Source organism: Diceros bicornis, chromosome 16 (genome assembly GCF_020826845.1).
Source record: "Diceros bicornis minor isolate mBicDic1 chromosome 16, mDicBic1.mat.cur, whole genome shotgun sequence".
Taxonomy (NCBI): domain Eukaryota; kingdom Metazoa; phylum Chordata; class Mammalia; order Perissodactyla; family Rhinocerotidae; genus Diceros; species Diceros bicornis.
In genome coordinates, this window is record NC_080755.1 from 6,664,875 (window position 1) to 6,685,992 (window position 21,118).

At 40.1% G+C, this 21,118-nt stretch overlaps 1 pseudogene; it reads right to left on the reverse strand.

Annotated features, from left to right (window-relative positions):
• Positions 1–8,388: 8,388 nt before the first annotated feature.
• On the reverse strand, positions 8,389–9,641 carry LOC131415124 (protein angel homolog 2-like; annotated as a pseudogene).
• Between the last annotated feature and the right edge of the window lie 11,477 nt (positions 9,642–21,118).

Sequence of the window (21,118 nt, forward strand, 5' to 3'; positions counted from 1 at the left end):
TGGAGGGGATAGAAACCATAGTAAAGGGAGTTGAGGAGATTAATAAATGGAGACAGTGGAGGCCAGGCCTTGGAGGAGCTTAGATGGAAGCAGAAGAGAGGGGCCAGCCGATGAAGAAAAGCCAAGTGTTCAGAGTGGGTGGTTATATCTCGTTCTTTTTTTAAAAGGTCAAAAGAGAAATTTATAGGCCGAGTTTGGGGTAGCGGGGAGGCCAGCAACAACCAACAAAACAGGTCTGAGAGGGAACTCTCCTGGATATCTTCAAAGAATCTCTTAGGATTACCAGCCTTCTCAATTTTTGAAAATTTTTTAAGCCCATTTAACTTTCGCTTTGCGGACTCCTAACCCCATCCCAGATTCTTGATCATTTTCGGTAGCTGGGATTTTTGTTTGTTTGTTTGTTTTGTTTTCTAAATCTTTCTGATCCTCAGCATAAGTGTACCACAATAAAGTAGAATTACTCTGGCAAAGTATTTGTGTGTGTTACATATATTTCCATGCAGGAAAGATTAAATAAATGAATGAATAAATGTCTATTAAAAAAATAATAAAGTAACCTGATTTGGGGAGAAGGGAAAATATAGGGAAAAGAGAACTTCTTCAAATCAACTTTATTGAAGTTTCCTTTACATACACTGAAACGCACCCCGTATAAGTGTTCTGTCCGGTGAAACTTGACAGTTGTATGCAGCCATGTAACTACCACTGCAATGGAGATACAGAACATTTCCATCATGCCAAAAGTCCCTTTCTGCCCCATCTGCTTTCTGTCACTAAAGATTAGGTTTGTCTTTTCTAGAGTTTCATACCAATAGAATCATATGGAGTTTACTCTTTTGGGGCTTCTTTTGCTCGGCATAACATTTGTGAGAGTCAGCCACGTATCAGTAATTTGGTCCTTTTTGTTGCTAATTTATATTCTGTTGAGTGGACACACACAATTTGTTTATTCATTCATCTCTTGAACATTTGAGTTGTTTTCTGTTTGGCGCTATTATGGATAAAGCTGCTATGATCATTGCTGTATAGGTCTTTGGACATAGCTTTTCGTTTCTCTTGGAGAAAATCCTTAGAAGTGGAATAGCGGGGTCATGTGGTAAGGGTATGTTTGACTTTATCAGAAATTGCCACGCTGTTTTCCAAAGTGGTTATACTATTTTACATATGTATGAGAGTTTTGGTTGCTTCGCACGGGCCCCAACACTTTGTATTTTCAAGCTTCTAATTTAGACATTCCAGTGGGTGTACAGAGGTATCTCCTTGGTTTCAGTTTGCTTTCCCTGAGGACAAACGATGTTGAGCACCACTTCCTGTGCTCTCTTGACATCTGTATATCTTCTTTGGTGAAGTGTTCATTTAAATCTCTTGCCCATTTTACATTGGATTGTCTTCTTATTGAGTTGTAAGCATTCTTTACATATTCTGAATATGAGTCCTTTGTCAGACACAGTAACTGTTTCCTCTCAGTCTGTGGCTTGTCTTTGCATTTTCTTATTTATGTTTCTAAAGAGCAGAAAATTTTAACTTTGTTGAAGTCTAATTTATCACTTTTTCTTTAATGACCCATGTTTCTGATGTCTTAAGAAATCTCTTTCTATCCCAAGGTTCCAAGCTTTTCTTCTGTTTTTTTTCTAGAAGTTTTATAGTTTTAACTTTTAGATTTAAGTCTAGCATTCATTTCAAGTTCGCTTTAATGTATGGTATGAGGTAAGTGTCAAGGTTAATTTTTGTCCAAATAAATATCCAGCAACATTTGTGGAAAAATCTATTCTTTCCCCATTCAGTTACCTTGGCATTAAAAAAAAAAAATCAATTGGCCATATATATATGTGCACCTATTTCTGGACTGTATATTCTCTTCCATTGATCTCTATGTCTATCCATAGACAGATATATCTATAACAATAATACCACACTGTCTAAATTACTGTAGTTTCAAGTCTTGAAATCAGGCAAGGTAAGTCCTCTACCTTCGTATTATATTTTTAAAACACTCTGGCTATTCTAATTATTATGCATTTCCTTACAAATTTTAGAATCAGCTTATCGATTTCTTAAAAATAACTACTGGAATTTTGATTGGAATTATGTTGAACATGTAGACAAATTTGGGGAAGAATTAGCATCTTAGTGACATTGAATCACCTGTCCCATGAACATGGCAATATATATTAGACAATATGCTATGTGCTGGAAGTTTCTACAGTTGGTACTTGGTCTGGAAAGTGAACTTCAATCTTTAAAAAAGTGGAATTAAAAAAAATTAAAACATTTTAAAATTATATTTGCTTTTGGGATAAGGAAGAAATGTCCTCATTTGTAAATGAGAGACTCCAACTACATGGTATCTAATGTCTCATCCAATATTTTAAAGTTGTTAAACCAATTTTACTGCTTTTGTCAGGTAAAGAACAGGCTCCAGCAGAGTTACAAACCCTTCTTACCGAAAGAGCTAAAGACGATTAAGTCTTTCTACTGCAGTTTTAAGAATCTGTGAGAAATGTTACTTTGGCCCTTAGGCTTCCAAAGCACAAAATAATAGTTCATTCTATAAAAAAAAGAAGCTAAAATGGAGTGTAATTTTATGTATTAACTCAAAATAAATCACATCAACAAGACATAAAACCAAAATATTATTCGGGGTACAAAAATTAAATTTTTACACAGATTTTCAGGGATACCAGTTTTGTAAGCAACAATATATTTGCTAATCTTTAACACATCACAAAGCAACAATAAATCAAATGAATTTTCATTTGTCACTTCCTAACACTGAAGAGATAATTTATGGCCTATCATTGCAATTCGGTGACAACTGTGTCTGCTGATTTACTTAGGACAGTCTGTCAGAAAATTCTGCTAACAGTTATTAAAGGGAAATATGAAAAATTCCTGGAACTGTAACTAATAGGGTAAATAAAAGACTATAAAGTGGCATACTAAATATTTTTAAGTACTTATTTATTTCCATTTTTACTGTGTTTATCTCATAGTACACATGCCCTCTTTAGGTTTTCAGCTGATTTGTTTATTTATTTTTAAAAATCACTGTAGTAAACGCTTTGCTGCAAAAAAAAAAAAAAAAGAAATTCAAAATTATAAACTATCTCCACTGATTTCCTACTTAAGTCAAAGCACTCTTTTAAAAAACCCATCATTAAAACACTTGTAATTAAGTGCAAAATTACTGATCAGTAAAAATGCACAGAATTCTTTGATTCAAATGTCTTAAATTAGGGATCAGGAAACTTTCGGTAAAGGACCAGATAGTAAATATTTAAGGCTTTGCAGGCCAAGAGGAAAGTTGAGGATATTGTGGTACTCACATAACGCGACAGAGAACACATGTCCACAATGTGGAAAAATCTGCAACAAAAGCTAATTTCTAAAGCTATTCAGGGTTTGATAATAGTGGTTGAAAGGTGTTCTTATTATTCAGAAAAATTTCAATCTGTGTCCTGAGCTTGAAAAATCACAGTCAAATTTTACCACTGCTAAGTCCTCAAACTGCTGTATAGTAGTACAAGTCAGGACAGTAATCTATTTCTGGAAAAATTTTATGAAACTAATGATAAAGTTCATGAGAGCAACTGAAGTTCACCATTGATGCTGCAAGCTCAATAATGCATGATAGATTAAAATATTTTTTGCAATATACCTGTTGATGAATAATACAATGAATAACCATGGGATTTAAACACCTTACATTTTCACAAGCTTTTAAAGGTTGTATAACTAAGCTGCTCTGATCCTCACACGCTTTTCCAACCACCAGTTGCAACACATCTTAGCATATTCCTCTTCAGGCTGTACTGAATTAGGGGTGAGAAAGCAACGCTCTGGCCTGAAGATGTTTCGTGCAGACTATTCAGCAGCTAATTCTCGGGTCGCTTCAAACTTGGCATTGACTCCTCAAATAAACAACAACTGAGAATTACCAATCACATCTGTCCGCTCATCAGGAGTCACCTGAAATCATTTTCTTTTCTTTCAAAATTGACTATTGATGTGCTCCCAATATCCTCTACTCTTCAAGCAACTGTTCTCACCAAAAAGATAATCTTAAAAAATTTATTTTCTCTGTCCTCATTTTGTTGGCTGCTACAATCAAACAATTTAATTAACTCCCCATCAGGAAATGGCTTTCCTTCCTTGGATAACAAATAAGCCGTTCAGAAATTTACTTTGATTACAGACTCACTTTCATTTTTATTTTTGTGAAGAAATTCGTCTGTGATGAGATATTCCATTTTAGGTTTTCTAGTTTTTTTGACTGTTGCTTACCTGTGAGTTTGCACTATTATGATGAGTGCTCAATCTGATAATGTTGATGTGCATTGTATTTTTTATTATTGTATAATAAACACAATGTTTTACCTTCTATTTCAAAATGAAATGTTCCACACTCCACTGTGCTTTGAAAAAGCAACATTCAAAGCCCACTTTTCTCTTCTTTTCTTGTTTTGATGTGATGGGCTTACACTGGTAATAAAAGAAAGTCATTGGACTGCAACATGTGGGGCACTTGAAATGCTGCTGAGTTAGAGCTGTCCCTGCACTTTGTAGTGTGCTGAGCAGCAGCGCAAAATGATAAGAACATCCCACGTGGTCTTTGTTGCACTTACTCAACTCCACTGTTGTAGCACGAAAACAGTCATTGACAATACATAAACAAATGTTCATAACTGTGCTCTGACAAAACTTTATTTGTGGACACTGAAATCTGAATTTTAAGTAATTTTCATATGTCAAGAAATATTATTCTTCTTTTGTTGTTTTTACAAGCATTAATAAATGTAAAAACCATTCTCTTTTTGTGGGCTAGCTGTGGTTTGCCTAGCCCTGTCTTAAACAGAGAAAATCCTTTTCACTGTTCGTGTTTTTAATTTTTTGATTTACACATGTGTGTAGGGAGACAACTTCAAGTTTTACTAGACCTGCTCCAAACCACTCAGTACAAAATGTGAGCAATATCTTCTAGCAGTGGCATGCCATTAAAAAGTAATCAAAACACTGACAATTTTTGAAACAAAACCACTAAAACCTAAAATTAAATTCACTATTTATGAGTATCAGGTCCCAAAGTTGGTACACTCCCCAATTACAGTTTTCTGGGCTTCCCCGCATTTAAAAAAATTGAGGTAAAATTCACATAGCACAAAATTCACCATTTTGACCATTTTAAGTGTACAATTTAGCGCGTTTTAGTACATTCACTATGTTGAACCATCACCACTAGTTAGTTCCAGAACATTTTCATCACCCAAAAAAGAAACCCCATATCCATTAAGCAGTCATTCCCCACCCCCCCTTCCCCCAGCCTCTGGCAATCATTAATCTGCTTTCTGTCTCTATAGATTGGCCTATTCTGGATATTTCATACAAATGGGATCATACAGTATGTGACCTTTTGTGTCTAGCTTCTTTCATTTAGCGTAATATTTTCAAGGTTCATCCATGTTGTAACATGTACAGTACTGCATTCCTTTTTATGACTTTATTTCATTGTGTTGATATATCACATTTTGTTTATCCATTCATCAGTTGAAGGAGGTTTGGGCTGTTTCTACTTTTTGGCTATTATGAAAAGTGCTGCTATGAACAGTTTGTGTACAAGACTGAGTGTGAACATATGTTTTCAATTCTTTTGAGAATATGCCAAGGAGTGGAATTGCTGGATCATATGGTAATTCTATGTTTAATTTTTTGAGGAACTGCCAAACTGTTTTCCATAGTGACTGCACCTTTCACATTCCCACCAGGAATGTATGAAGATTCTAATTTCTCCACATCCTCACCAGCACTTGATATGTTCTGGTTTTTTGATTCCACCCATCATAGTGGGTGTGAAGTGGTATGTTCTTGTGGTTTTGATTTGTATTTCCCTTATGGCTAATGATGTTGTACATCTTTTCATGTGCTTATTGCCATTTTTATATCTTTTTTGGAGAAACATCTATTCACTCTTTGCTCATTTTATAATTGGATTGCTTGTCTTTGTTGTTGAGTTATAGGAGTTCTTTATATATTCTAGATATTAGATCCTGATCAGATATACGAATTGCAAATTTTTTCTCCCATTCTGTGGGTCATATTTTTACTTTCTTAATAGTGTCTTTTGATGCACAAAAGTTTTTGATCTTAATGAATTCCAGTGTTTCTATTTTGTCTTTTGTTGCTTGTGCTTACTGTATCATATCTAAGAATCCATTGCCAAATCCAAGGTCATGAAAATTTACTCCTATGTTTTCTTCTAAGATTTTTATAGTCTTAGCTTTTATATTTATGACTTTGATCCATTTTGAGTTAATTTTTGTAGATGGTGTGATGTAAGTGTCCAATTTCATTCTTTTGAATGTGGCTATCCAGTTGTGCTAGGCCCATTTATTGGAAAGAGTATTGTTTCCACATGGAATGACCTTGACACCCTTATTGAAAATCAATTGGTCATAGATAAATAGGTTTATTTCTGGACTCTTGATTATATTCCATTGGTCTCTATGTCTATCCTTATACCAATACCACACAGTCTTAGTTACTGTAGCTTTGTAGTAAGTTTTGAAATTGGGAAATGTGAGTCCTTCAACTTCTTTTTCAAGATTGTTTTGCCTATTCTGGGTCCTTTTTACTTACATATGAATTTAGGACCAGCTTTTCCATTTCTGCAAAGAAAGGCAAGAGGAATTTTGATTGGGATTGCATTAAATCTGTATATCACTTTAGGGAGTATTCCCATCTTAATAATATCAAGCCTTCCAGTTCATGAACATGAGGTGTCTTTATGTTTGTCTAGGTCTTTAATTCTTTAAGCAATGTTTTGCAGTTTTCAGAGTAAAAGTCTTACATCTCCTTGGTTAAATTTATACCTGAGTATTTTCTTGATGCTATTGTAAATTGAATTGTTTTCTTAATTTCCTTTCAGATTATTTGTTGCTAGTGTCTAGAAATACAACTGATTTTTGTATGTTTATCTTGTATCCTGCAACTTTGCTGAATTTATTTATTAGGTCTAATAGTGGTTGGCTTTTTTACTCTTCTTCTTCTTTAGATTTTCTATGTATAAGATCATGTCATCAGCAAATAGAGATAGTTTTACTTCTTCCTTACCAATATGGATGCCTTTTATTTATTTTTCCTGCCTAATTACACAGGTTCCAATTTCCAATATAATGTTGAATAGAAGTAGCAAAAGTGGGTATCCTTATCTTGTTCCTAATCTTAGGGGAAAGCTTTCAATTTTTCACCATTTTTTCTTAACATTTTTGAGGCATAACAGCTTATGCCTCAAAACAATAATAGCTGCTTCTGCATTCCAAAAACAATTTTCCTAATAAAATAAATTTCTATAAATTTGTTCAGTAAAAAAAAACCTGTATCCTGACCAAGGGATCTTTTCTTGAGACTGAATAGAAAATAGAAAAAGAAGGCCAGAGAAACAAAGGCAGAATTCTGGAGTTTATGTCTCTGTTAGGTTACCAAGATGTAAAGAATGGGCCTCTGTGAAGTACTTTGCCCTCTGCCTAATGATGGTGGGCCTGTATCTTCCAGACCTTTCTCCAGCAAAATGCAGTCATAGATTGTTTAGGAGAGTTATGAGATAGATTAGGAAACCCATATTTTTACTGTCTAAAAAGGCATTTCTCTTCTCCACAAGAATTACTTAAAGTGGTTTGTTGAACACTTGTGAACAGCTCATAATGATTTCTCAAATGAACTAATTAATATTTTACAAACTCAGGATTCCTTCAATAAAATCAGACCTTCTGGAAAGAAAACTAGTTGTGATTTGTCACAAGAGTCAAAGTAAAGATACTTTGAATCATGGTATAACTTACTAAAGAGGACTAAAGTGGGTACATTGTATTTAAAAACCACTGTCAATTTTACTGGAATTTGAAATATAAAAGCATTTACATCTATTTTACAATAAAACCAGTTATGTCTCACTAATCTGGCAAATATTTTCCTTTATTGAAAAAAATATTGTAAACTTGTTTGTCCTGATATCTCATTGAGCAGGACACTCCTGCAATCATTTAATGTAACTTCTTCAACAACTCCACAATGGAAAAATTAATAAGCAACATGTAAACTCTTAGGACCAACTTCACATTCTTTGAAAAGAAAATAGTATGGAGAAAATATTGTGTGTATATTGGAAGAGGTGTGAGAGCTTGAGTCTTAAGTTTGCCAATAACGGCCGATGAGCTGAGCAGTTATTTTCATCAGGAAGCTCATGAATTTGAAAGTCTTTTTCTGGAGTAATAGCGTAGCTAGAGTTTCAAGCTACCAACCAAGGCTGCCTGGCAACATATTCCTTTACTGAAAAGTAGAAAATATAAGGCATGGTGTAGCACTTCACGAATACAAGTGTTCACTCCTAGGATTCTAGTGACAGAAATTGATGTAGTAAACAAATAATGAGGTAAAATAATGCCGTACATTTGAGGATAAAATTTTTCAGCAGTCATTTAAGGACCTCTGTTTTCTCCAGCTGTCTTTGTGTCTTATCACCTTCTGTCTTTTCTACTTTTGATACTTGCTCTACTTCATACCCACAGGTTTGAGGGCTAAGTTAGAATAGGTAAAATTCTTTGTTCCTATAATGATGGTTCCTGGCCAGATTCCTTTCCTATGGCAGGTTCCTCATAATTCAATTTTCCATCATTTATGAAACAATACAGCAGAGAACAAGAATGGAATTAAACTTACCACACATAATAATGGGGCAGAAGCTTTCATCTTTCTGATGGGCTACACTGAACATCTCTGTCACTAGTATTGCCAATTGGGCCAGCTTAATATCACATTAACTTGGATTTACAATAAATGTGTCCTAACTACACAGACTGTGGGAGCAGCACACAATTTTGGGCTGCAAGAGTAACACTAATCTAACATTCTCTCTCCAACAGAGGAATGTCAATGTGATAGGAATCCTATGGATTCACTGATAAGAGTGGACATTTGAAATGTGTGAAGCAACTGGCAGTCGTTATGTTTTCTTCCTGTCCACATTTTACATTCCCAGTGACGGCAAATGATTCCAAACATGATCTAATCTCTGCCTCGTAATGATCTTGAACTTCTTGCCACCAAAGTACATTTACATTAGATGTTTTACTTTCTTTGAATACTGAGAAACCTAAAACTCCAGTGTAACACTGGCCAGTGGCAATGTCTATAGTGTGTGAATTGTCTTCCAGTAAGTCTTGTTGAAGTATATTATAGGACATTAATAAAAAATCAGCTTTGTCTTAATACCTTTGAGGTTAATATTTTGTCTCCTAGTTTCTTCATTCTTTTTCTGTATTATGATTACATAAATATTGGCAATACCTCTCTGTTGTGCTTTCTTTTTGATGAAGACTTATCTCCCTCACAGTTCATGGTATAACGACAGAGAAGAGCCAAAGATATCTGTGTCTGTGTCAAGTTGTTAGGTCTCCAATTTCACTATTGACACTCACTTCCAGGCTCAAACAAAGTGGTCTCCAATTCAGTGAAAACTGCCTTTTACTGAAATAGGGATAAGGAGCACAAAAATAATGTCCAGGCCCCCTGTGGACTCTCACCAGGTAATCCAGTCTCTGACCAGAGTCTTGTGGTGAGGACCACTCATAGGAAGCACAGTGTGGCATTTCCATTTTCTTCTTCCGTTTCCATTCACTTCTCAGGTTCAGTCTTACCATCAGCCTCAGCCTGTACATGAGAATCAACTGCCAAGGTGCCAAGTGGTCCCTATCACTCCCTATCACTGCCATCACTGCTGGACTGACTTGCCTCCTTGAGTTCTACTTTCCTGTGACTCCTTGTGAAGACCAGTGGGTAAGCTTTCACTACTGTCTTTTCCCACTCATCTGAGGGGCCCATACGTACTCTTGCTTTGTGTCCTGTTTCACAGGTTGAAAACTCTCTTTTGGTATCCTGAGATGGGGGACAAAATAATAGATCCATTGCTCCAAAAGTCCCCACTTTTCCAAAGTGTTCCAGTGTATTTAGAGTACTTGGGACTCACACAGTTGAATGATTAGTAGACAAGTGTTCTAAAAGCTAGTGTCTCTAACAGGGTATTATAGGGATTTTCATTTATGTGAGACAAATTAATCCACCAATCATATCTAATATAGCCATCACTACTATATGCCCCAGATGAGGAGTAATTTCATTAAGATTTTTATTTACTTCCTTGAAGTAACAAAATTAATTTGTTACCAAGAAACAGAGAGTACTAATTTTTATAGAAATACCCGTGAAAATGGAAAAATGGGAAATAGCCATGATCTAGTATAGTTATCCTCTGGCAGAGTTCTAGGTACTCAAAGAACAGTCCTGATCCCTGAAGAATTAGAAAAAATATATAAGATAGAAAAAGTTCACAGAAATTCCCAAGTTTGCCCTTGTAAGTTAATTTTATGAAACAGTAATCTGGTGCTGGTTAGGAGGTCATTGTTTCTCTCTCAGTTTTAACCCAGACATCCAAAGCTGGAAATGTATTAAGCATTCATCATGATAGGCTTCATGTCAGGCACTGGTATAGAAATATGCTTAAAACAGGGTCCCTATCAAGAGAGGAAAAACGTTCAAGGAGAAGAAAGTAGCACAGTCAAATACATGTCTGGACCACGCTCAGTAGATTTGAGGGTATTATTGATGCTCTTTGCAACCATAATTTTAGGGCAGCGGTGGAAGCACGGGGCAGATTATGGAAGGGTGAATGGAAGTATGGATGTGGAGACAGTGAATAAAGGATGTCTGAGATGTCTGGATGTAAATATCAAGAGAGATGGGGTGATAACAGGCAGGGCACAGGATCAAGGGGTGTTTCAGGGATAGGAGAGTTTGTTTTAAGCTGAGGAGGTAAGTTAGTGGTAAAGGAGAGATGACAACCTGGGAGGACAAGGAGTAACTGATGAAGCAGCATCTTGAGGGGATTGGAAAGGATGGACTGGGGCATAAGTTTAGGGAATTGCCTCCGAGTCTCAGGGGAAATTTAAGTAGAAATAGATATGCTATGAACATGAGACAGGAGTGCTGTTAAATAACTGCGTCTTCTATGGGGCTTCTTCTACTTCTTTTTCCTTTGTTTCTTTTCTTCTTCTATTCTAGTTTTTGTTTTATCTACTGTTTCATTTAATTTTTCTTGCACAGTGTACTGGTAACTGAAGAGCTTCACCACCATAAGGTTTTTTCCTTCTGCCTATAAGTCTAATAATTTCAGAACATCTGTGACATTGATATGTTCTCTATTTTCCTCGGAGAAGATTTCATAGAGGGGAAGGAGGGAGTTGAGATGTTTCTGCCTCACTTTCTTCTCGAGGTTGGAGCAATGATGTTGTGCCTTGGCAGTAGGAAGGTTGGGTAAGAGCCTTCATGCTTGGGGAAGTTTTGGAATAACTGATGAGTAGGATGGGAAAGGAAATCGGCCAAAGCCAGGTGAAAGGACTGAGGAGTAGCCATAGAGGGCCTGAGTCTAACTTGTACTTCCACAAATCTGCACAATTGTGCAACTTTCATCAGCCATTTGGGTATAGCAGTCTTTGTTGTTGTCATCCAAGGAGGCCTATCGAGCAACATCCTGTAAAATAAAAATGTAAGAAAAAGGAGTGCCAAAATATCACCTTTGTTATAGATAAAACAGGTATTGGAGAATGTGGCTTATATAATCAGGCCAGTGGACTTCCAAATACTAATCCCCAGAATTAGACACACCCACCAGCCACAAGTGTTCCTGGAGCACTTCAGGCCTCTCCACTCCCAACTGGAGGTGGGTCCCTATATCAGGGTGGGTATGAGGAGCAGAGCCACATCCATCCAAGAGGAAGATCCCCCAGGTCATGAGAGTCTCTCTCCCCGGGACCACAAGTGTAAACTGGAATGACCAGTGGACAACGCCCCTTGGTCCTTTGTTCACAATCCCCAGAGAAATGGCTCCTATCCTTCTATTTTAGAGGTGCCTGGTGTTAAGTGCTCACTTCTGTTAAAACACACGGAACATTAAAGTGCACTCTTGTAAACCCGCACACATGCCCTGTGAAGGATGCCTTTGAAATGTGGGTAACAATTATGTCCAGGCACCTGTTTGTTTGACCACAGCTTAGCTGATCAGAGATGTCTCTACAGGCTCTAGCATGATTCACCACCCAATTCTGCCATGAAGCTGCTCTTACACACTTTCTAGCAATGGAAGCTACTCAATGAATTTAGTGCCTCATTGTCATTGGAAGTGTTCAGGCACAAGATGAACAACCCACTGCTAGGGATGTTATAAAGCAGATTGCCTTTGAGCATAAGAGGTTTAGAAGTCATAACCACTAAGGACTTGAAATTCAAACACTCTATGACTTAAGGGAACTCTAGTTTTTCTGAATCGAAGCAGAAAGCCCCCATCATAATCTCACATCACAATGTATGCTAATGCTTCCCCAAACAGTCCATGGAGCAGATGATAGAATGTCTGTACATGAATTCACTGGATCTAACACACAAATCTAGTTACCATGAGCAGTCAGATGGAGAAAAATGATAATGATGAAGAGAAGACCCCAGGGAAAGGATTTTTTTCTGCTTGAATAAATGAATATCAAAATTAAATTACTTCCGCTGGGAAAAGCATATCAAATTCAAAAAGGTAGGAGCCACAACAATGGGAAATGGAGACTAGCCCCTGGCACAATGTTTTTTCAATTTTTTAAAACCACAATCAGAAATACATTTTACATCATGGTTCAGTACACACACACACACCTAACTATAACAAAAGTTTCACAAAACAACACTTACCTTTATTACAGGCAATGTACTCTGATATTTTCTATTCTATTCTAGTTTTTAATAATTCTTTTATTGAACCATACCAAATACATAGAAAAGTACGTGATTATAAGTGTAGAGCTTGATGAATTATCACACAGTGAACACATCCATGTAGCCTGTATTTTATTCTGTTTCATTTTATTATAATTATTTTTTTATTGAGGGAAAATATACATCACATAAAATTTACCATTTTAACCATTTTTAAGTATATAGTTCTGTGGCATTAAGTACATTCACACTATTGTGTAACCATCACCACCATCCATCTCTAGAACATTTTTCATCTTTCCAAACTGAAACTCTACCCATTAAACAATAACTCCTTATTTCCTCCTCTCCGGGGCCCTAGCAACCACCATTCTACTTTCTGTCTCTAGGAATTTGACTACTCTAGGTCCCTCATATAAGTGGAATCATACGGTCTTTGTCTTATTGTGCCTGGCTTATTTCCTCACCATAATATCCTTTTAAGGCTGAATAATATTCCATTGTATGGATAGACCACATTTTGTGTATCCATTCATCCATCAATGTATACTTGGGTTGCTTCCACCTTTTGGCTATCGTGAATAATGCTGCTATGAACATGGCTCTATAAATATCATTTAAAAAATTTAATGTGGCACATTAAATTCATTTTCTTGATCTTGAAAAACACTGGTGTGCTAGTTCATAAATTGAAATCAAATGTCCTCTTTCCTTTGAGCCAGAGTAAGCTAAGCAGGGTACTCTCCGACTCTTTGCTTTCCTGAGTCTTGGACTGAGAAGAGCCTGGTGTGTGCCAGAGGGATGAGTAGGGGAGTGTGTTCCTTCACGATGGAACTCGCCCAACAGTGAAATGTGATGCCTCATGAAGAGGAACCCCTAATCTAACTACCCTCCGATAGTCACCAGCCTTCTACTGTCTTTTTCTGAAAGTGAGATAGTTTGGTGGACCCACTGGTTTTTCAGCATGCTCAGGGTTGAGGTGTGTATCAACAGTTACAACAGCTACCGCTAAGCACAAGACTTGCTGAATTGGGCTTGCTCAGAAAACTTCTGAGAGTCATCAGCCCTAGAACTAGGTCATTGACTTGCTGTGGCTGGCATATTATATATACATCCTTTCAAAGTAAGTCTTGTTAAGAGAAACTTCTTCCTTGAGGTATCACATGTCTATTTTTGCATAATAAATCACCTAAAAAAAAATGAGTGGCTTTACACACCTGTGGGTCTTTGGGTTGGCGATTGGGCCGGCCTAGCTTGGCGTTCCTGCTGTCTCTCCTGGGGGCCCTCTGCTGCTGCAGTCATCTGTCGGCTCCGGAGGCTGGATGGTCTTCCTTATATGTGCTGGCTGTTGGCTGCGTCTCTCTCTCCACAGGTCTCACAGCCTCATGGGGCCTGGCCCAGGCTTCTGCACTTGGAGGACTCATGGTTCTGAGAGAGAGAGAAGTTGCTACAGGGCCTTTGAGGCTGAGGATTTGGAAGTCCTACAACAGCACTTTCTCCACATTCTATTAGCCAAAGCAAGTCACAAGCCAGATTCCAGGATGGAGATATGAACTCTATCTCTGGATGACAGGGGCAGCAAAGTCACATTGCAAAGGATGTGCACACAGAGATGGGAGAAATTACCACAGCCATCTTTGCCAACACTCCGCCATACCCTATTCTTGTTCTAAAAAGAAGGGTTAGACCCCACGTCCCCACTTCTGATAATGTGCCTTGCGAGTGACCTGCCCACGTACAAAATGATATATGTGCAAGATTACTCACTGTAGCATTCTTTGTGATTAGAAACAACCCAAGTATCCATCAACAGGGGTCTGGTGCACCAACGTGGCAGGACACTGTGCAGCTGTAAGAGGAATTAGGAGGCTCTTATGTTTTGACATAGAGAGGCCTCTGAGATGTATTGTTGACTGAACAAAAATCAAAGTGCTGAAGAACATATATTGTGTCCCAAAAGTCTCAGTGCAGTTTTAAACCTTAATAACGTCAGAAGTATAAATGCTATAAACTTAAAAAAAGAATTATGTGAAAACTTAATTGCATACATTTCTTATTCACTTATATAGTCTTGTGAATTTGGAATAACAAATTTTGACTTTAATGCTTTTGTTTCAGTCAGTATTTGTTATCCTCAATCAGAGATACTGAAACAAAATTAAAATCAAATGTATTACATAAAAATCACCTAACTAAATAAGAGTAAAAGAGATTCAAATAATAAAACTTTCAAATGATGTTGTTTATAAGTTTGTAGCATTCATACTTCTGAAGTATTACAGACTAAAACTGCACCAAGACTTCTGGGACAGCCAATACGGGATGTGCTAATTTTTGTTTAAGATAAGGGTGAAAATAAGTTGGGTTTGGTTCCTGTTGTTTCTGTCACAAATTACTGCAAACTTAGTGGTGTAAAACGATACAAATTTATTTTCTGCTAGTCTGGAGGTCAGAAGTCTGAAGTGGGTAGGCAGGGCAGGTTCCTTCTAGAGGCACTAGGGGAGAAGCCATTTCCTGGCCTTTTCCACCTTCTAAGCCACCGGCATTCCTTGACTCGTAGCTCCTTCCTCCATCTTCAGCCAGCGGTGTAGCATCTTCCAATCTCTCGCTGTTTTTTCTCTGTCTCTGCCCTCCTGCCTCCCTCCCTTGTGAGGCCACTGGGCCCCCCTGGATAATCCAGGATAACCGCCCCATCTCAAGACCCTTCACCTAATCACATCTGCAAAGTCCCCTTTGCCATGTAAGGAAATATATTTATAGGTTCTGGGGAGTAGGATGTGGTTGGGGGGGCCGATATTCTGACTACCACATAAATATATTTATTTTTGTTTGTATTTGCATAAAGAAACACTGGAAGGGTACACAAGAAAGTAATAAAAGTGGTTACCTACGCATAGGGGCAATGGGGACTGGAGACAGTGTGGGAGAGAGAATTCTTAATGTCTGTCATTTTATATGGATTTGATATCTGAATACATGAATTATTATCTATTCAAAATTAAAACTAATAATGAACTATTTATTTATTTATTTATTGTGTGTGTGTGTGTGTGTGTGTGTGTGTGTGTGTGAGGAAGATCAACCCTGAACTAACACCTGATGCCAATCCTCCTCTCTTTTCTGAGGAAGACTGGCCCTGAGCTAACATCTGTGCCCATCTGCCTCTACTTTATATGGGACGCCGCCACATCATGGCCTGCCAAGCAGTGCGTCGATGCGCGCCTGGGATCCAAATCGGTGAACCCCGGGCTGCCACAGCGGTGCGCGCGCACTTAACCGCTTGCGCCACCAGGCTGGCCCCAACAATAAACTATTTAAAAGGTAGGGCCTGCTGAGTTTTGGGTATCCCTAGCCAGGGATACTTACATTTTGACAAACTGCAGACTTTAAGTACATAACAGCATAATTTTTCTAAAACGGCTGAATCAATCAATTCCATAGAATCAGAATCATATGAGTTTACTTACACGCAATGAACTATACGTTCTTTATACAGCAAGCTCTGGAGTGTGTCTTCAGTTCATTCTCCCTAAGGAAACGGTGAGACTCAACGTGACTAGCCAGCTCTGGTCCAGCCTGGGTCCTCTTTCTGCTTGGGGTGGTTGTTTCCCGCCTCACGGAATTTATGACAAGTTGCTGCCTATTCTTGGTCTTTGTTGTGCATGCGCCTCGCCTGGACCATTGGCATTTAAAGCCTTCTCTTTCACTGTGAGATGGACCGCACCAGCCCAGGCTGCAGGAACGAGGGGCCCCACTGAGATGAGGGAGTGGGGATGGCTCCTCTTGTCCCTAAGGCATGTTAGTCACTGGGCTGCTGCATGGTGTTTGTGGGTGAGCCAGCCCTGACTCACCAAACCCAGAAGAGAAACTTCCACTGAGGCCCATTTGCCAGGCAACGTGCTTAGGATGGCGCTGTGGTGCATCCAGTTCAGAGACTCACATTTCAGCTCCCAGGGAACCTGAAAGAGGAAGCAGTTGGGGAAAAAACACAGAGGGCCAACTGAATTGTGCAGTGCGCTGTGCTGGCAACACATGCCGTGGGAGCTTGTTCTCCCTTCCTGGCTGGTCCTTTGACAGAGACATGCTGGGTCCCCCAGGGGCAGCTCCTGTTACTTCCCAAGGTGGGTCCTCTGCCCCAAGACATGCCAATAGTCAAGAGGCAAGGAGGTAGGAGAGAAAGGACCTTTTATTACAGCTTGCTAGCAAGGAGGAAGATGATAGACTAATGTCTGAAAGAGCTATCTTACAGACCAGAGACTACAGGCCAGTTATATAGGGGGCTGGTCTCCGGATCAGGGAGGCAGCTGGTCTCCAGGTGGGGGCAGACATTTGGTCTTAGTTCCTGATAGTCCTTTGTTTTACTGGACATGCATCAGAGGTGGGGCCAGCGCCCTACACCCTGATCTTTCAGTGGTCATTGATGATGGCTGTCAGCATAGACTCTCTGCCCAGGGATCATCACATTCCTAAGGAACTCAAGAAAACAAAGTTATCGACTTATAGCAGCCGGGAGGGGCCATAAAGTCTACAGAGCTTGTCTGGGTTAGTCAGTCAGAGGTCATTCAAAGTTACAATAGGGCTTCTTTTCTACAGTACGGCTTCCCTCATGTCAACCTTGTGTTGAACCGGCATTACTCCCACCACCTCCTCCTCCTCGCAGCAGGAGCATACTTTGTTTTTGTCTTTGGTTGCGTCAAAGAGAAACTGCACCTTGAGGAGGAAAACGATTGCTTATTGTTCAAGAGGAGCAGTCTGCCAGGAGACTGCCCTGTTTTTTGCAGATAACAAGTGGGGCACATTCTATGCTGAGTAACAAACCCCCCAGGGTCAGCCTTCAAGTGTTGCAGCAAGGGGGCCTGCTGCCCCCACTGAGTCACAGCCAGCTCAGCATGACTCGGGGCTGCCTGCTTCCTCGCCATGTGGGTCCTCTGAGCAGGAAGACTGCCTCACATCCCTCAGATGCTCCAGTCACTTCCTTCCTCTCTGAGGCTCAGGTGATACTGTGAGATGGGGGAGGAGGGGACCAGACATCCTGTGTGCAGGGGATGAGACCTGGGCTGGGAGGGGCTGCAGTGGGGAGAGAGCCACCCCTGAATAGGGCCCCTTGTGCTCAGAGGGTCGGGCTGCCTGGAGCACGGGGCCTGCCGCTGATTCACCCCTGTGTGCGCCAGCCAGCTGTGCACGGCCACAGCCCCCTAGACCTTGCCAGCCCTCGTTCTAACACACACCATTGGTCTTGTGGGGGAAGAGGGAGAATCCCCCTCTGCCCTTTCCCTTAAGGTTCTCATGGCTGGCCAAATCCTTAACAAGACAGGTTAGCAGGAGAAAATAATACCAAGTTTAATAACATGTATACATGGGAGAAACCAGGGACACTGCGTTTCTCAACACAATAGCAGAAATTCTTGTCCTAAATACCATGTTCAGCTAAAGACAAAGGAGGATCTTGGGGGTGGGAGGTGTCAGTTACAGGAGATTACCACCAAAGCACTGTAAACAAGGGTAAGGTTATTATGCAGATTTAAGTCCTCACTTTCCACATTGATAAGTTTCTAGAAATGAGGTCACCCCCCTCTTCCCAATACAGAGAGGGAGATACCTTTACAAATGGAGATTTCCCTTATAAATGTAAATGTTTGTCTGGCAACTCCTCGCAGGGCCATCCAGATAATGTGGCCAGAGAGGCAGAACTTCTGATAAGATGGGCTTGTTGCTGCCTTTCCTATTGTAACATCTATTTAGCATTATATTACAGCCATCAGATGGAAGATCTGTTCCAGGAAGAAATTACTAGGTCAAATTCTTTAGACAGTTAGTGGGGGAGGTCAAATGTCAGTCAGAGAAAACAATCAAGGTAAAGAGAGATATTTCAGGGTGGCCAAATCTTGATCTCCCACAGTCTCAAGGTCAAATGGGGTAAGAAAATGTGGCTGGATAATAATGACAACAACCTGGATTATAATTGTGACCACAGCCCTGTCCCCCTCCTAAGGAGCAGTGACCCTTTGTTTGGTTATGCACCAGGCCTTTTCTGGAGGTGGGTGGGGAAGGGGAAATTCAAATGAGAAATGTGTATAATAAAGGGAGAGCCAGAGAAGGGAGAGGAAAGTTAGAGGAGATTTCTAGCTTGGTGGGAGGAAGGCTGAGGGGAAGGGTTTTGAGGGACTGGAGGTACTAGAGGGAAATTTGAGCAGCTGGAGTAGGGAGTGGGACTTTGGGGGAAGGGTGATATGGAAACGAGGGTTTTAGGAAGGTTTTCCATGTGGCACGTGGTGCAAACTCCCTTCTCTTTACATATCCTCAAAAACACTTCCATAAAGACCCAAATTGCTTTTCAAAGCGTTGGAATATGATATGTGTCTCTATGTGCATTTTTAAGTACAGACTGGCCCAGAGAAGCTATTAGCCCAGCTACTGGCCTTGGGCCAGGTTCCTCAGACAACAGCCCAGGGCATGGGGGGAAGGGAAAGGACCCTGAGGCAGGGAAGGAGGGAAAACAAATAAAAGGTGGTGCAATTCAAAGTTGGCCCAGCCTCAGAGGAAGAGAGTAGTGGTGCCCAGGATGTTCTGGAGAGGCTGCGTGGAACCACTGCTCTTAGACTAGCCACTGGGGGTGGAGAATGAGTGAGCAACTTACCTGTCAGCTCCCTCCCATCTCCTGACTCTCACTGGTCCAAGTGCACTCCATGGGGCATTAACCTCCCACCACCCCAGGCCTGTGTGTGTGTGTGTGTGTGTGTGTGTGTGTGTGCGCGCTGCGCGCGCGCACACTACCCAGGGGCAGTCAGAGCCTCTGGGGATCTGCTCACACTTGGGAGCTAGGGCTTCAGCCCCAGCCGCAGTGGATGTTATGGCAGCCATGCGGGGGCAGGCTGAGGCAGGCGGCAGTGTTGGGCGGTAGTGTGGCAAGTGGGGCTGTTTCTGGAGCAAGCAGCTAGGGCCCAGGAGTCAGGACAAGCAAATCTGGAGAGGTGTACCAACTGGCTGTGGCACAGCACCTTTATGCTGGTGGAAAAGGCACATCTTCCTCAAGGAATTGTACTTCTATTTGTTAGGAAAATTGTCATAATACATTAGACCTTGTTAGTACAAGTCCGTACTTCCATCTGCCAGAAAGCTGTCCTGATATACATATGAAAGCTGCCCCCTTGAATGTAATGTCCTTGTGCAGTATACAACACTCGTAACTGTCCACAGCCTTGAACTGCCTCATGGGCCCAGGTCAGGAGCAGGCAGGCACGGGAAGACCTTCACAGGGTCCTTTCGCATTATGTATACGGGAACACTGACTTGTTGAGACAGAACGCAAAGCTCTTCAGGTTTGCTAAAGGATTCTGGAAAGCGAATCTCCAAATGGGAATAAATGCTGAATGAATGAGTGAGCGAGTGAATGAATGAAGAATGAAATAGTCCAGTCACAGAAGCTTTCTCTTTCCCGCTATTCACCCCCCATCTCCCTCACTTTACTTCAGCCAGCTCTGCCTACCACTTATGTATTGAAATTCAGTGTCATATTTCATTTTTTAAAAGATTCTCCTGCTTAGAAATATAAATTTAAAAACCATTTTTCTAGCACATAGCAGGCACTCAGTGGACAGCGGTTGCTTACTAGACCGGCTCAGGCCTGCATGAGCAAAACAGCAATACAGTGGCGCAGCTTTGGTGCTTTGTGTGGAAGACCCGTGTGCGGGAGGCTGCACAGGGCTGCCCGAGTTTCCCCACTGAGGTCCGCGAGTCTACAGTTAGTTCTGAGGAACTTGAATCCTGAGGACTCTTCGTTTTTAAATGTACTATTCCTTCTTCCTTTAATAAACATCCTCTGACTCGAAGCTGAGGACAAAAATATTATGATGAAGGGATCTCATTGGTTTACTTTTAAAGGTACATTGTCAAGAAAAAAAAAAGAACAAAACCTGAGAATGAGCTTGTTTTGGAATCAGTCAGGTGAACCTTAGCTCTCAGACTGGGAGTGTCTCTTCTATTCTTGGACAATTCCTGGATGTAATTGTTTCTGGGTCCAGAAGAAAAAAGATGTGGTTGTCAAAATAAAACAGGCTCCCAGTGGATCCATGCTGTAGATAGCCAAGGTGACCCAGTCATCTCCCATGCCGGAGACCTGCTCCACCAAGCCTCTGTTAGACACAGGAAGAGAGAGTGTTGACTTAGAAAACCTGGAACACAAAACTACCTCTATTGATAAGTTTAAAAAATTTATTTCCACCCCTATCTTGTTCCAGAAAGGATTTAGATGGCTTGCTGAGTTACAAGAAGACATAAAAATTGAAGTAAGAGAGAAAAAATAAGAATAAAA